This window comes from Pantherophis guttatus, chromosome 5 (genome assembly GCF_059756535.1).
Source record: "Pantherophis guttatus breed Tessera chromosome 5, ASM5975653v1, whole genome shotgun sequence".
Taxonomy (NCBI): Eukaryota; Metazoa; Chordata; class Lepidosauria; order Squamata; family Colubridae; genus Pantherophis; species Pantherophis guttatus.
In genome coordinates this window covers 17,963,369-17,979,532 of record NC_142067.1, presented here as the reverse complement: position 1 = coordinate 17,979,532, position 16,164 = coordinate 17,963,369, and positions in this window count along the sequence as shown.

The following is a 16,164-nucleotide window of genomic DNA, read 5'->3' as shown; positions in this document are numbered from 1 at the left end:
CTCTAAAAGAATGCAAATGACCAGCTGTCTGCAAGGAATATAAACCCCTTCCATTCCCCACCATCCAGTCAGAGCTGAAGAAGCTACTATTGAGAGAGTCTTTTCTATTTTAAAAACCTCTTATTTTTCCATTTCTCCCTAACATAGGTATGGCTGCGACAATTACTGTACACTGTAGACATTACGTTAAAATATGAATTGCATGGGTATTTTAAATTATATATTTCAATTTAATTTTAATGTTTTAAGCTTCATATCCTATTTCAATTGCAAGGATTATTTAACTTTTCACCTTGCTTTATTATGACATCCACTGTAGCATATCATCATCCTAAAATGTTTTGGAGCAGAGGTCTAATATATACATTTCATAAGCAATAGATGGTGTTCTTTTTTTTTTTTTTTTTTTTACAATTTATCAATGGAGTTAACATAATGAGGCATTTAGTAGCCGAGCAACTCTTTCAATAAATTGAATGAAATACCAATCACATCTTCATGAAAAAGGCAGGGAGAAAGACCTCAGGGGAAAAATAATCAGGTAGCAATTTTGAGATAAAAGTAAAGAAGTTATATATCAGGATCTAGCCTGTATATATCAAATTCATTGGAAATGAATAGTGGGGAAGTGCATGCAAGTAAATGCAACTTCTCTTTTACAGAAGCCTCAATTATATTCCACTTATGACAAAAATGCAGTATTACCACAGAAATTTCTTATCGAAAGAAAACTAAAATACATTTCTCCTCAGAATATTCCTGAAGTGACAGGAAGTGACTCATTTCACATGATTGTCAGAATGGGAATTGCACACTGAACATTTGGTCAGTTTTAATTGATATTCTCAGTCCCAAACATTTGCTGTCTGTAATGTATGGGAGAAGCAAGACAGAGACAGATGTTCCCATGAGTTGAACTCTGTTTAGGAGACACATCCTTCAAGAGAGAGAAAGGACAAGGTGTTTTCCAAATATCCCTTCTACATCTGCAGACTTGGGAAAGGAAATGATGCAACATACAAGAGGAAAATGAGATCAACAAAAAAATTTCTTCCAGTTCAAGGTGCCTATTCTGGGAAAGATAGTTTGGCTCTTGCTTATGGTTATGAATAGCCAATGTTATTATAAAGAGGGTTTTTTTTTAATCCACTGATTCCATGCTGACATTAGCCTTTCAGAAATGAAAGCTTCACAACCTGAACTCTTTGTTTAATCTCCTGTTAATTATATTTCATGATTACAAGCCAACCCTCAGTGTCAATCCATAATACTGTTGCTTCTCAAATATTTCTTCTAGCCATTTGATACTTTGTTCAGTTGAATAAAATACTTCTTTATGATATACTTAATCTCTTTAAAATAAAATCATTTATCTTCTTCCAGTATTTGCTCGCTACCAGCTTTGTTTGATTGGTTACTATATGTTGGTTACTATTCAGCCTTGTAATACAGACATGTTCCTTTACATTTCTTCATTATAATAATTTTCCCCATTTTAGGAGCAGCACTGTAAAAAAAATGTTCCACCCATTTGTTATCTGTTAAACTTCTTCAGCTGATAAATTTAACACTTCTTTATTAATCTGTTGATTCAATTCAGAAAAAAAGTTTAGCCTTGGAGTAGAAATCACAGAACAACAGAATGCCAGCTTTTGCAAAACTGACTTGGAATCTGTGGCAAAACAAAACTAAACATTTCTTTTATTGGTCTTAAAAATAACTTTCTATGGGATTAACATTACATCGATTCTGTTCAAATGAAAATTTATTTTGATCAGAATCATTGTTAATGGAAATGGGGCTGGGAAGGTTGACTCAGTTTGAAGCTCTTTTCTGAAGAAAATTTATTTTTTATATATATAATTTTATTTATTCATTTCTTATTAAAATATTGAACACAGTGTGACCATCCTGGAGTCATTTCCGCCTTACATACTAAAATATAAAACAAAATATCATATATACTCTTCAAACATTACTAATTATATATAATTATTCTGCCCAATGTACTCATTTATATTTACATATATTACATCACATTTCGGGTTTACAAATCCTGATTATCTCCTGTTCCAACAAATATTAAATTTATAAAAGCAGACTAGATAATTCAAGACTGAACATGTTTCATTTCTTGGATTTGCATTTTGCAGGATTCATGGAAGAAAGAGTTTAAGCTTAAACCTCCGTGTGTGTGTGAGAGAGAGGGGTGGGTGGGACTTTTTCAGTTGCATGATCACACAGGAAATGACTTCTTAGAGAAGTCAAGCTAGTATCTTGGTGTCTGCTATAAAACACATTTTTCCCCAGGTTTGGGCACTATCGTTTGTTCAGTATAACTAAATAACTATAAGGTAACTTTCTGTGCAGGGGTGAAATCCAGCAGGTTCTGACAGATTCTGACAGGTTCTGGAGAACTGGTAGCAGAAATTTTGAGTAGTTCGGAGAACCGGAAAATACCACCTCTGGCTGGCCCCAGAGTGCCGTGGGAATGGAAATTTTGCAGTATCCTTCCCCTGGAGTGGGGTGGGAATGGAGATTTTGCAGTATCCTTCCCCTGGAGTGGGGTGGGAATGGAGATTTTGCAGTATCCTTCCCCTGCCATCCCCACCAAGCCACGCCCACCAAGCCCACCAAGACACACCCATAGAACCGGTAGTAAAAAAAAAATTGGATTTCACCACTGTTTCTGTGGTGTAATACTTAAGATGCTGGACTAGAAGTAAGAAAACCTAGGTTCTAGTAGTCCCTTAGGCACAGAAGCTAGTTGGGAGACCTTGGCCAATCACTCACTCTCAGCCACCAAACACCATCAGGTTTTATGATATGTAGGCTGAAAAACCATCATATTGATAGTTTGGTTTCCTCAACTAATCAAGTGCATCACTGACACAGCAGACCTGGCAACCAAGTGGGACATATGATAGGAAGAAAAGAAAGTGCACTTTTTTTTCTTTTATACCTGTATTAAAAATAATTATTTGTTTCATTTTTAAATGTTTATTTTTTCTAATTATTATTACTTCTATTCTGCCCTAGAATTGCTGTTTTCTGTGTGGATTATATAATTAGAAAAATGTTGAAAATTAAAAAAATATAAATACATGGGAAAAATATTAAAATTATGAAAGCAATCATGGATTTCAGTATTTCTGGGACAGAGATTTTTTTTAAAAAGATTCCAGCTGTGATTTAAAGAAAAAAATTCACCCTTTCCTAAAATATAATGTTCTGGAACAAAGCTTAGTGCATAATCCTTACATAAATATCCAACATTAGTGGGGAATTTCAAAAGATTCTGTTTTTCCACACACGTCTAGAGAAATATTTCTGTTACGCTAAAAGTATTAATTTCCTGTTCTTTCTGTATTAGCTCTGGTTATGTGCAACAGACCCATTTCATTAGGTAGCCATCAGCTTACTAATATCTGCCAATCTAAATCAGTGGTTCGGTTTTTGATTCAACCTATCCCCATTTGGACCCTGAAGATGAGTTAAAATTGCAATTTTCAATCAGTCTATGACAATTTGCCATGGCCAACTCGCCACTGCCAATTCACCACGGCTAATTCGCCACCGCCAACTTGCCACAGCTGTCTCGCTGCAGGACAACGCTGCGGGACAAGAGTTATATTAATATCAAAAAAATGGTGGAATAGAATCATTAAGGAAAGGATGCAAAAAGAGGGATAGAATGAAATATGAATGGCAAAAATTAAAATATTTTTTTATTTGTTTTAAGTAATTAAACAGAATTGTTAAATTGTCCCGCAGTGAGTTGGCCGTGGTAAGTTGGCCATAGTGAGTTGGCCGCAGCAAGTTGGCTATGGCATTCCCATTTTCAACCAGTATTTTCATTATGAATCATAAATTCTTACTTGGTTCATTCACCAAGTTATAAATAAAACATTGTGAAGCTAAAGCTCCCTGCTATTACATTATTACATTATTAATGCTATTACATTAATAGTATTATTACCATTGTTAAACTAACTAACGCACGTACAACATCAAAATATATCACATTTGTTTTCTGCCCTGTCCAAATAAAAATAATGCATTACAATAGCAATAGCACTTTGTCTTATATACTACTTCACAGCCCTCTCTAAGAGGTTTACAGAGTCAGCAAATTGCCCCCAACAATCTGGGCCTTCGTTTTACCAATCTCAGAAGGATGGAAGGCTGTGTGAACCTTGAGTTGGTGAGAATCGAACTGCTGGCAGTGGGCAGAGTTAGCCTGCAATACTGCATGCTCACCACTTCACCACCATGGCTCTTACACCTTCTTGTCTGATCGATTGCCCTCATCTTTGTTGTTTATATCTGCAAACATAGACTAAATGGAATTCAAGTTCCATAGACTTATGGAATTCAAGTTACTCATTGCCACAAAATGTGACAAAGTGATAAAACACACACATTTTCTTCAGGGCATACTTGCTGCCTGTCTAAAGATGGAGATAAAGCTACCCTCAATCTTTGTTAGAATCTACCTTGCTTTATTAAGGCACCTTAAAAAAAATTAGAAAATCTTCAAGAACCCCACCTGGTTAAGTTTTGTAAACTGAATTATATGGTGGGACCAATTGACTAAACTTCTGTTCCATGTCCTACAAGTGTGCTTCCTGCACCCAACTCCTCCATTGGATAACTTAATTTTGGAACAGAAAAAAAATATTAGAGAGAAACTCCCTGAATGGGATGTAACTAAAGATGACATTATGGTGCAGCTATCAGAGTATTCCTTCTGATTCACCCTGTTTCCCCAAAAATAAAACATCCCCTGAAAATAAGCCCAATCGGGCTTTTGAGCACATGCGCTAAAACAAGATTCCCCCTGAAAATAAGCCCTCCCCGAAAATATTTAAACTCGGTGCTGGAAATCAGGTAAGATGGCAAGAGGAGCCCCAACTTGCTCCATGCTCCCCAAAATAAGAAGACCTCCCTGAAAATGAGGCCAAGCGCTTATTTTGGGGTTCAAAAAAATATAAGACAGGGTCTTATTTTCGGAGAAACACGGTATCATTATAAGAAACATAGAAGCTTTCTCCCAGTATCTGGCTAACAATATCAGAGCTCCACAGAGGAAAGCATTCACATTTCTTGCTTAGAAACTATGCCTTTAGCATTCTTTGAAGAAAGATATAATAAATGCCTAATGGAACAGAACCTTTGCCCCCATGGTGCTGGCCAAGTGGACACCATTACTCACTATGTCTTCTACTGCCTTATCTATAATGAGATTAGTGGAAAAACATTGATGATAGACAAACTTAAGGAGTCAGATGCAGAACAATTGAATTACCCTGTAGATGTGATTCCATCTGTTAGCCGTCTGGTCACTATAGTTTGCTCTACTCTCTTTTGAACTCAGAAAAAAAAATAGCATTTGGTTCAGCTTAATTCATGTTAGAAGCTTTAAGCATGTTGCCTTTCTTTATGTTTAGAAGTTTTCCTTTTATGTCATGCTATGGTGTTGTAACCTACATTCACCACAATAAACTTATTACCTACGTAACCATTTTATGGCTGGAAATATGTCAATGGCTCTGAGGGCCACAAGGATTATGTCCTGAGTTGGTAAGGACATCTTTGTGGGGAGGGGAGTGAGTTGCATGGAAATGGAAGCAAATAATATTAATCCTGGTAGACACTTAAAAAGTTGCCAGTTATTTTAGTGAAGAAAGCAGGAAAAAGCACTGATTTTCAGTGTTTTGATTCATACTGAATTTTGCAGAGTTGTCTGTGGTTGCCATGGGGAAAACTCTATAATAGATACCAACGTAAGAGAATATTTGTAGCTCAGTGTTCCTTGTTGCTCTCTGAGCTTGGGTTTCCCCCCACCCCCCACCCTCATAGTTTCATTACCCAACTAAGTAATATCATCAATTATCTAGCTGAGTAATGAAATATCTGCAAGAAAACAACCAAGCTCAGAGAGTCTACAATAGATGTTATCCATAATCCACAGTATCAAGCGGTGGCGCAGATATATCGAATATATATTTCACTTTCCTTTTGAAATAATGAAAGGCAGCGAAAGAATAGACAAAAGAAGTAGAATTTAAAATTAATTCAAGCTTGAAAATAATTACAAATGTGACATTAATAGAAGTATAATGTAACATCCTTTATTAAAACACTTCAAAATGGTAAATTGAAATGAGTCATTCTAACACTGAATTGAAATGCAGAGAAACTTCTTCAAAGCTGGTAGGTCCAAAGCTGTACTTCCCTCTAGGAAATCCATGTCTCCTGGAATGATCCAATTTACTCCATTTCAGTTCCTTCTGAAATACCTTTTCTCTTTCTCAGTTCAATAACCTTTCTTCTAGCATGGCCCAAAGGTGCTTTCTTTCAACTGAACTTTCTTGTTTTGCTAAAAAAAAATGTTGCTTCTCATCCAAGAAGCTTCTTCAGTTCTGACTGAATGGTGGAGAATGGAAGGATTTACTGTATATTCCTTGCAGTGGTGAAATCCTCCGCGGATTGCTACCAGTTCGCTGCTTGTGCATGCCCAGTGCGCACCAAAAGCACGCTGCACATGCATACGTACTGCACACCAAATGCACACTGCGCGCAGAAAAAGAAGACTTTTCTAAGGTAAGTAGAACAGTGTGGGGGTGGGAACAGCTATGCCGCGCAATTTAGATTTGCTAGGAAGCAGGATTTCCTGCTTTCTAGAGAATATAAATCATGCAGCACAGCTGATTGTCAGAAATACCGGTTCCGATGAACCAGTAGTTTTTTAAACTACCGGTTTGTCTGAACCAGTAGCTTTTTTTTTACTACCAGTTCACCCGAACTGATAGGTTTTATCACTACCGGTTTGCCCGAACCGGTGCGAACTGGTAGCATTTCACCCCTGCCTTGCAGCCATCTGATCATTAGCCTTCTTTCTAAGAATTGTTGAGACTCTATGCCCTCAGGGTCACCTGAATCCTGCAGTCTTCAATTTTTTTTCCTAGAAATCCTTTCATACCCCTGCACCATTCAAAGGGCCTTCCTCCCAACAGAATGGGACAATTCACCCCGGCCAACTCGCCATGGCCAATTTGCTGTGGCCAACTCACTACAGCCAACTCACCATGGTCAACTCGCCATGGCCAACTTGCTGCAGGACAACTCACTGTGGGACAATTCAATTTAATTATTTAAAATAATTTAAAAATATTTTAATTTTTGTCATTCACATTTCATTTTGTCCCTCCTTTGGCATCTTTTCTTTAATGATTCTGTTCCACTATTTCTTCAATATTAGTGTAAATGTTGTCCTACAGCAAGTTGTCCCTTGGTGAGCTGGCCATGGTGAATTTCTGGTGGTGAGTCAACCACGGCAAGTTAGCTGCAAGTTGGCTCTGGTGGGATGAGCGTGGTGAGCTGTCATAGACCCTCATCCCAAAGTGCATAGCTAAATGTCTATGAGACAACCGTGGGACAAACGTGACCTGAATGACTAGAATCTCCACTGACTTTTTTTCTAGCACAGTATCTAGTCAATGAAGGAGCACGTCTACATATTTTCTCTTTCCGTAGATAACATTATGGAGCTATTATTGTATTTCAAAACGGTTTGGTTTGTGAATCATTTAATGTATCTCAGATCCAATTCCATATTTGACATAGTTAGTGGTCAGATAATGTTCATCTAAGTTTTTCATTCACCTCCAGAGATGGGAGAAAAGAAAATTGCTTAATTTTGCAGCTCAGATTCCTATAGGCTCCTTTTCCTCTTTTCATTAGTTAACATGTCTCTTAATTTCCTCCTTAGTTTGCTTAGCTCCATTTTCTGCTGCAGAAACAGCTATATTGCTTATGTTGCAGTAATCTTCTTTAATTGATTTGGGAAGTGTGCCAGTTGCTTCTGGTATTTGGGGCTGGTGTTTTTATGCGATTGGCTTTCTTCCAACAGCCATCGTCTTTGGAGTTCACTTTATCCCTTTGCTCCTTTGATATCTGGCATTCCTTGTCTTTGAAGGTTATGCTTTCATCCCATAAACTTGTAACCATTATTGACTATGAATAGAAAGCAACCATTGTCTAGCATGCAAATATCCATGGATCCCATTTTCTGATGTCCTTTGCTTTGCTTTTTAGGTAAGTACTTGAGTCTTTTAAAAATATACATTCATATACATATACAAATATGCATACGTATACATATATACATATAATTTTTATTGAGGATTTTTTGAGAAGTTAAAAGAAATATAAATATTGAAAAGAAACAAAGCAAACGAAGAAAAATAACGAGTAAGAAGATTGAAATCGAAGTCAGGGGAGAGGAGGAGAGGGGAAGGGAAAGGAAAGGAAAGGAAAGGAAAGGAAAGGAAAGGAAAGGAAAGGAAAGGAAAGGAAAGGAAAGTCCAAACTTTTTTTTATAATGGTTATAAATGCATTCATTTTTCCTCTCTCTCCCTCTAAGGTTAAATCATAATTTACTTCTTTTCATAAATTATCCTTCCTAATCTTCAAACCCACGCATCACAAGTTCACTTTTCTCTTTTTTTCAGCAAAAAGTCCATAAAGGTTTTCCAATCGCTGAGTTGTTTTCTCTAATCAAATAAATTAATTTTACCTAGTTTCTGCTAGTTCTGTCATCTTCATCAACCATTCTTCCATCGTAGGTATTTCAGAATCATTCTATTTATGCACATATAATATAGTCTCACAGCAATAATCATGTACAAAAATAACCTTCCATGGCTCTTTTCTAATTAACTTTCCATTAAACCCAGCAAGAAAAGTTTTGGTTTTAGTTGAACATTGATATTTACAATCTTTTTGTATATTTTTATGTACCTGAACCCAGAAGTTTGAGACTTTTTTACAAGTCCACCAGGCAAGATAAAATGACCCTTTATATTGTCCACATTTCCCTTATGCATTTTTGGTATATGAAAGGGGACGCGGTGGCTCAGTGGCTGAGATGCTGAGCTTGTCGATTAAAAGGTCAGCAGTTCAGCGGTTTGAATTCCTAGTGCCGTGTAATGGGGTGAGCTCCTGTTACTTGTCCCAGCTTCTGCCAACGTAGCAATTCGAAAGCACGTAAAAAATGCAAGTATAAAAATAGGGACCACTTTTGGTGGGAAGGTAACAGCGTTCCATATGCTTTTGGTGTTTAGTCATGCTGGCCACGTGACCATGGAGACATCTTCAGACAGTGCTGGCTCTTTGGCTTTGAAACAGAGATGAACACTGCCCCCTAGAGTCGGGAATGACTAGCACGTATGTGCGAGGAGAACCTTTACTTTTACCTTTTTATACCAATGGCACATAATTTTAGAAATTTTCTAAATTATAACATTATAATTATAATTGGAGAGAGACTGGCAAAGCCAGGAGGAGGAGTCAAGTGGGAAATTAGTCTCGAGTCCCACCTGGCACAAGAGGGCAAAATCCAGCCCTCTTTGAATGCCATTGAACCTTATGTAGTCCTACCCAGGGGCAAACCGTCAGTCTGTGTAAAGGCTTGAGCAATAAATTAGCTAACTGAACTCTTGACGTGGGGACCTGGTTGTTTATGCTTGATGTAACATAATGTCAATTCCTTCAACTACATTTTCTCATTGTTCCATCAGTATATTGGGCCCATTTTATCAGATATCCCTTAGCTTATGACCAATCATTTAATCATTTAATGATCACTCCAAGTTAGGATGATGCTGACGTGTTTCTTTCATTGTAGAACAGGGGTGTTAAACTTGATTTCATTGAGGGCCACGTCAGGGCCACACCTTGGAGGGGTGGGCATGGCCAGGGTGGATGTGGCTGGCTCTTGTCAGGGGTGCCTATAGTGGCCCGAGCACTCTGCCAGCGAAAACGGGCTCCCGAGCTCCCTTTTTGGCTGCAAACGGCTTCCTGAAACCCTCTGCCAGTGAAAACGGAGCTCGGGAGGGCTGCACCCTCACAAGCTCCATTTTCACTAGCAAAGGCACTGTGGGCCAGTCCTTTGCTGTTTCCAGGGTGGTCCCACAGGCCAAATCTAAGTACTCTGTGGGCTGGTTCCGGCCCCTGGGCCTTGAGTTTGACACCCCTGCTTCCTATTACTATTATGTCCGAATCTTCCTGCTGCCACTTTTGTCTTCAGAAATGAGTTCCACTATAACGGGAATGAGATAATGTATGAAAAGAGGGAGTTGTGACTGTCCAACTTTGTTTGCTTACCTACTTGAGAAACAGCCCCCATCTGGTTACTTTACTCAGCTATGTGAGACAAGAGAAGAGGAAAGCAGGAAGCTCCATGCAACTTTGTAGGCTCAAATCTACAAAAATTGCTGCTGGAAGTAATGGCTCTTACTTCCCTTACATGTCTTCTTACTTGGGCCAAAACATTGATCTTAATGAAGTTTATCTTGAAGAGGACGTCAGTTGATAATAGAATTCACTATTAATATTGCACATTTCACAACGTGCTAATACTTTCTCTAGTGATATCCATGTTGGTGCAGGTCTTCTTCACATCTAGCAAGGAATTTGGGCCTATTGAGCAACATTGCTGGAGAAGGAGAATGGCAGAAGCCATCGTGAGCTCTTCCTTTTCTTCATTTCCAGTTTAGTTTAGTTGAGGACTGAAGCTTTAAAAGTGCCACTCTTATGAGGCACTTCTTTTGAGGGATGGCAGAGATTTTGTAAGAAACATTTGTCTCTTTTTGGAAAAAGGTGTTTTATTATACAAATAGAGCTTGCCTTTTCCATAATCAAGGTTGTGCATCTTTGTTACATTTTTAGGTCTTACCTGTTTGTATTTTTAGGAACCAACTCTCTTTCTCTGTATATATTTTAGCTTGAATTTCCACGTATGCTTCCCCCCCCCCCCCATCTATTGTATTCTATCTATTTTCATTCTCAGCCTAATTTATCATCCTAGGCACTATTTCCACATTATTATTCTTTACATTATTTCTGCCTCCTTAGTACCAATTCTAGTTTTATTTCCATAATTAGTCTTTGGTTTCTGAATGTCTTGATCTTTATTCTCCATGCACATTAGCTTCCTTCTTTACCCAAATACTGGGAATTCTACTGCCTGTATTGATACATCTCCTCTTTTATTTATCTTTTATTTCTTTACTCAGAGGTGGGCTTCAAAAATTTTAGCAAGGGGTTCTCTGCCTGGTTGCTGGGTGGGTGTGGCCATGGTGAGCGTGGCCTTGTCGGTCTCCTGCACCACAATGTGTGGGGGGGTGTTTTTGCCCTCCCCGGACTCCTGAGGATTTCCTCGAGCCTCTGGGAGGGCAAAAACAGCCTCCCCAGGCTCCGGAGGCCCTCTGGAGTCTGGAAACAGACCCGTTTCCGGCCTTCCTAAACTTCCAGTAGGACCGTTTTTCACCCTCCCCAAGCCTCCACACATGCCCTCTACTTACCTGCATCCAAAACGGGCTGCGTGGGGACTCCTGAGAGGGGCGGGGTGGGTGGGGCCAGCCAGGAGTGGGATTTGGGGGTTCTCTGAACTGCACAGAATGTTAGCTAGAGGTTCTCCTGAACCCTGAGAATCCCCAGCAGCCCACCCCTGTCTTTACTGATTTACAACATTATTGTACCCTTAAAATTTATTATGCCACTTCCCCTACTTCCTTCTCCCTAGAATCCCTTGCTTCTTTTGGCACCTCTCCTTCCAAGTGTCTGGTTTATGGTGTTGGTTGTCATCACATTTTCTTGGTGTTTCTTCAGAGGCTCTCATGGTTCCTTCCAGGAGAGCTATTAACTGGCTTCCCTGACTTAAAATGAACCACTTCTTCCCGAGAATAGTACAGGACAAAAGGTTGAGAGTTTAATTCTCAAGGTTTTAACTCTTCCATCTAGATCTGCATTCCTCTGTTCGTTCTCTCTCTCTCTCTCTCTCTCTCTCTCTCTCTCTCTTTCTCTTTTGTTGGCAGTATTATTGTAACCATCACATGCAATTCTCAACTCTATTAAGAGTTTTTAAGGAGCATATTTGTCATACCGGTTCCTGCAATATCATCAGTGCCATGACATCCTTTAAAAACACTTTTTGACAGTCACTGTTGCAGGGATGGGGAAACACATTCTTCTGCAATTGAAAAATAAACCATTAACATTCTTTGTTCTCTACGGCTGTGGTCAGGTTTGCAGTTCAAAATAACAGAGGGGCATTTTGCTGAGCTCAGAGCTACCATCATAATCTGTTTGACTGTTATTGCCAGGAACTGCATGATTTCATTTTGAATTGTTTTTCCAATTCAAGTATGCAGGTTTTCTTGGCCAGTGGCTTTTCTTAGATGCTCCCAAGTTCATCATCAAGGTCAGCTTCATTTCAAAAACTTAAGGGTGTCTCCATTGCTCAGTATATACAGCTGAATTTTAATGTCATGAAGGGCTGGTTTTAGTAGCAAGCATTTTTTACAGTGGCAGTGAATGTTTTCAGAACAACTCTCTTTAATGCTGAGATCAAACAATTCTTTCACCCCAAAAGCAGGGGTGAAATTCACTTACCTTCCCTACCGGTTCGTAAATGTGCAGAGGGCTTAAAATCATTGCAAAAAAAGCGATGTCATGCTGGCCGTGCGAGTGGGTGGAGCCTCCTGCAGCCACCGCTACCAGTTTGCCTGATCCGGATAGAACCGGCTGAATTTCACCCCTGCTCAAAAGGCAAGACAAGAAACAATGGTTGGAAATTAACCAAGGATAGAAGCATCCTAGAAGTAAGGACAAATTTCCTAACAGTGAGAGAAATTAAGCAATGGAATAGCTTGCTTTCAGAAGTTGTGGATGCTCCATCACCGAAGGTTTTCAAAAAGAGACTAGACAACCATTTGTCTGAAATGATATAGAGTCTCCTGCTCAAGCAGGAGGTTGGACTAGAAGACCTCCAAAGTCCCTTCCAACTCTATTATTCTATGTTCTATGTTTTCTGAGATTTGCTGCTTTCTCACAGTTTGCCAGATTTTTCTAATCTTTTATCCCTATGGAACTCCATGTGGCTGGAGTTTGCAACAAAATCAGTGTGCAACATTCCGGATTCAGGTGTGTGTGAGTTATGAGTTAATATGAGTTATCAGGGGGGTTTCATGCTGTCAGGATGTTGGATAAAAATGTTCTATTTTCATTGCCTTTGGAGAACACGAACATTTTCACTTTGTGTGGCCGATGCAGGTGAAAAATATCCTACAAGTTCTTGAATCATCAGAGCTTAAGAAATAAAAATGGTTGTTTCTTGCGTTTCTACAATCCTCTTCCGTGATCTTCAATTTTCTTCCAAGGATGTGTATATAATAAGATACCGATATAAATCTATTTGAGTTATGGGTGCTGCAGAAGCTGCCAAATTACCTGGAACATTACATGTCTCCTCACCATTCATTTCCTCTCTGGGGATGGGAAGCTCATTGTGCATATTTGTGTCAATGAATCTCAAGGGAGCTCCTTCCTGCTTAGGAAGAAAATAACTTCCTTCCTGCCTTTCTTTTTTCTAAACGCTGCCCCAAATGGGCATTTCCTTCCTGTGCTCTTAGGTGACTGGTATTCTGTACAATGGCTCTGAAACTAAACTGAGGAGACAAATAACCAAGACCTGAACAAGGGAAGCCATTAAGTTCTTAAGAATCTTAAGAATCACTGTCTATTCTCCCTTAGATCAGAGGTGGGCAACTATAGCCCTTTTATGATTTGTGGACTTCAATTCCCAGAATTCCTGAGCTAACATGGCTGGCTCAGGAATTCTGGGAGTTGAAGTCCACAAGTCATAAAAGGGCCATAGTTGCCCACCCCTGCCTTAGTTGGATTCAGAGAAGCAGCAGAAAGCAAGAAGTCCCTCAAGATGGTTGTTGTGGCCCACCAGCGGCCAGCAGATCTGGCAGCAGATTCGGACAGTGAGGAGGTTGGGGAGGAACATGGGCCAGTCTTGGGAGTCTGGGGAAAGCTCTGATGAGGGCTTTGTGTCAGAGCAGAGAGGGGGCCAAGGCTGGATGCCAATTATCAGCTGCCTTCAGAGCAGACATCACTGAGGCAGACGAACAGATGGAGCCTGTTCCCAGTGTGCACATGCCAGACGAAGGGAACAGCTAAAGAACAAGGGTCGACTTGGGAGTAAGACTGCAGGTGGACAATGAATGGCCTCTCCCAGAGGGAATAAAAGAGGAGCGAAAGGGGAGTGGAGTTTGCAGAAGACAATTAGTTCATTACTGCATTCTTGCCAAGTATTGCGGCATCTGAAAGATATCAGCCTGGCCATTCTCCAAGCCTAATAAAGGTCGGTAATTGTGAACTATCTTGAAAGACTGTGGGAGAAGAAAGACTTTGCTGGAGAGGAATTCACTGTAAATTAAATAAAGGGGTTTTTTGTCGGGACAAGGGAGTCTGCTTCGTGGTTTGGTCAGAACAATGGTGTTCACAGCCCTTATTATGTGTAATGTTTGTATCTCAGGTGAGCAAAGATGCTTTGGAACCAGAGTGACCACTAACAGGTACAACATAGAAGCCAACAGAGGTTTTTAACAGAGGATCCTTGTTCCCTTCAGATCTGAATGCTCCCCATTCCTAGTCCATATTCAAGGGATGGTAGAAATGTACCATTGGGTTCTTCTTTCTCTCTGCTCGCCTCCCAACTCTTGCTGCTTTCTGTTATTCTCCTCTGGTCTCTTCCATGCCTGTTATGTCTCCTACGCTCTTCTTCTCACATCTCTATTGCTCTGAGGCAAAAAGTGTATGTACGCGCCAGCAGGAAACAGTCTGGCTTTAGTGTTGCCACTCCCTCATCCTGCACAAGAGGCAGTTGCCTCAGTTCACCCCGTGGTCAGGTCAGCCTTGTCAGACAGTCCTCTCACCAGACAGGGCAAGATTGGAGGCACAACTCCAAGGCCACACCCAAGAGGACTGTCTGCAAATGCTATATGGGAGTTGGCACAAGCCAGTTAGTGCACACTGCTGTTTAAGAAGTGGCCACTCTACGGCCATTAGCCTAAATCTCAGAATAATTGTACCAACAGAAGCAGTGTCTGCTATGTGTACCTCTGTCCAACTTGTTAACCCCAATGGAGCAGCTTTTAGCAATAGCAATAGCACTTAGACTTATATACTGCTTCACTGTGCTTTACAATTAAGCGGTTTAAAGAGTCAGCCTATTGCCCCCAACAATCTGGGTCCTCATTTTACCCACCTTGGAAGGATGGAAGGCTGAGTCAACCTTGAGCATGGTGAGATTCGAACTGCCAAATTGTAGGCAGCTGGCAGTCAGCAGAAATAGCCCAGAAATAGTACTGCAGTCTAACCACTGCGCCACCGTGGGTTTAATCTATTCTGAATTTTAGGTTCTAATCTGTTTTAGGTCCTAATCTATTCTGAATTCTCCAGAACTCAGAAGAGATCTGTGTCAAATCTTCCTCTTGTTCCTTCCAAGGGAACAAGAGAGCAGAGGTGGTGGCTTCTCTTTCTCCAAAAGCTTGTTCTCCTCAGAGAATGACATGAGCCCACAACATCCAGCCTCTACAAAACCCTTGCCATTGTCCGTGTTGGCTAAGGCCCATGGGAACCAAATGTTTTGAGGATATCAAACTGCTATTATGCATCCAGAGGGAAGAAGACAAGGAAGCATTAGTCACTTGTTCTTCTAAGTGCCACCAACTCATAAACTTCAGGCAGGAAGGGGAAATGGAAGAGCCCAATCTAGGAACCACTTGGAAAATGGGGGCTTAAATTTCTCTTCCACTTCTCAATCTTGAGGCCGATGATCTCCTCTGTGGTGACCTATCCTACTTACAGAATCAGGAGATCCCCAAGCTCAAATCTGGGCTACCCCTAGAACTCAAGGCCAGTGGATCAAAGCCAAGACCCAGTCTTGGAGAAGAGAAGATGCTTCTCTTCCAACTCCAACTTTGCTTTGGAGCAATGGGGGAAGGGCAAAGAAAGATAAACTCAGTTTGGGATGTGGGAGCTCGGCCAGGTGTCTGAACTTGCACCTGAAGGCCAGACAAGAAATAGTGGATGGAAACTGATCAAGGAGAGATTCAACCTAGAAATGAGGAGGGACTTTCTGACAGTGAGAACAATCAACCGATGAAACAGAAGTTGCCTTCCGAAGTTGTGGGAGTTTCATCACTTGAGACTTTCAAGAAAAGACTGGGCTGACATTCATCAGAAATGGTGTAGGGTCTCCTGCTTGAGCAGGGGGTTGGACTAGATGACCTACAAGGTCCCTTCCAA